Source organism: Portunus trituberculatus, chromosome 39 (genome assembly GCF_017591435.1).
Source record: "Portunus trituberculatus isolate SZX2019 chromosome 39, ASM1759143v1, whole genome shotgun sequence".
Classification (NCBI taxonomy): Eukaryota; Metazoa; Arthropoda; class Malacostraca; order Decapoda; family Portunidae; genus Portunus; species Portunus trituberculatus.
In genome coordinates, this window is record NC_059293.1 from 19,561,295 (window position 1) to 19,562,349 (window position 1,055).

Here is a 1,055-nt window from a genome sequence, read left to right on the forward strand (position 1 = left end):
GGAGGAGGAGGAGGAGGATGTAGAGGAAGAGAGGGAGGAGGAGGAAGACGAGGAGGAGGTGGAGGAGAAATATAAAAGAAAGAACAGACATCAACAGCCTTACAGAGTGAAACAAGACTGTCTGTGTGACTATGCTACCACTGCCGGTATATCTCACAGCATCAAATGTTAAGAGGGAAAGTCTGCAATGAAAGCATGAAGACTAGAAAGAGTTTCCCTTATCTGAGAATTGTGGGAATTTAAAAAGCACACCAAAAGCTTTAAAATGCCTCAGTGAAAATTTGTGTGACCAAAGATTTGCTTAGTATATGTCAGAGAATCAAATGTCAAAAGGAGGAACTTGTAAAGAAAAGAAAGGAAAAACTAGATACATTTTACCTTATCTGAGAATAAGGTAAAAGGAGGAGGAGGAGGAGGAGGAGGAGGAGGAGGAAAATGTGGAAGAGGAGGAGGAAAACGAGGAGGTAATATCAATCAGCCCTTTTTACACCTGCAACTAATCATTATCAAAAACAGGCATAGCTTAAATTGCCAATGAAGAGTCACGCTAACGCAGACACCAGTAAACCACAAACCAACAAATGAATAAACAAAATAAATAAAAGAAAGAGGAGGTAATATCAATCAGCCTTTTCTACACCTACAACTAATCACCAACAAAAAAACAGGTATAGCTTTAGTCGCCAATGAGGAGTCACGCTACACAGACACCGATACACCAGAACCCAACAAATAAATAAACAAAATAAGTAACAGAAAGATTAAACAAAGATATCAAATAGAAAAAAATCTTAAATCCTAAAACTAAAAAAATAAAACCTTCAACTTCTCTTATCCTAAGCCTAAAGAGGATACAATAGCACGTTAGGATCACAGGGCACGCCAAACACTCAAGAGGCACAGTAGTCATCAAGTGGCTATTGGTCAGCAGGTCCCAGTAGGAAGGATGGGTCACCTGCACATCACCTGGAGGTCACGACAGGTCAACAGGTAAGAAATGTGGGTGGCAGTGGGTCAAAAGGTCTTTGTAGGCGTTTATAGGTCATTTTGAGAGA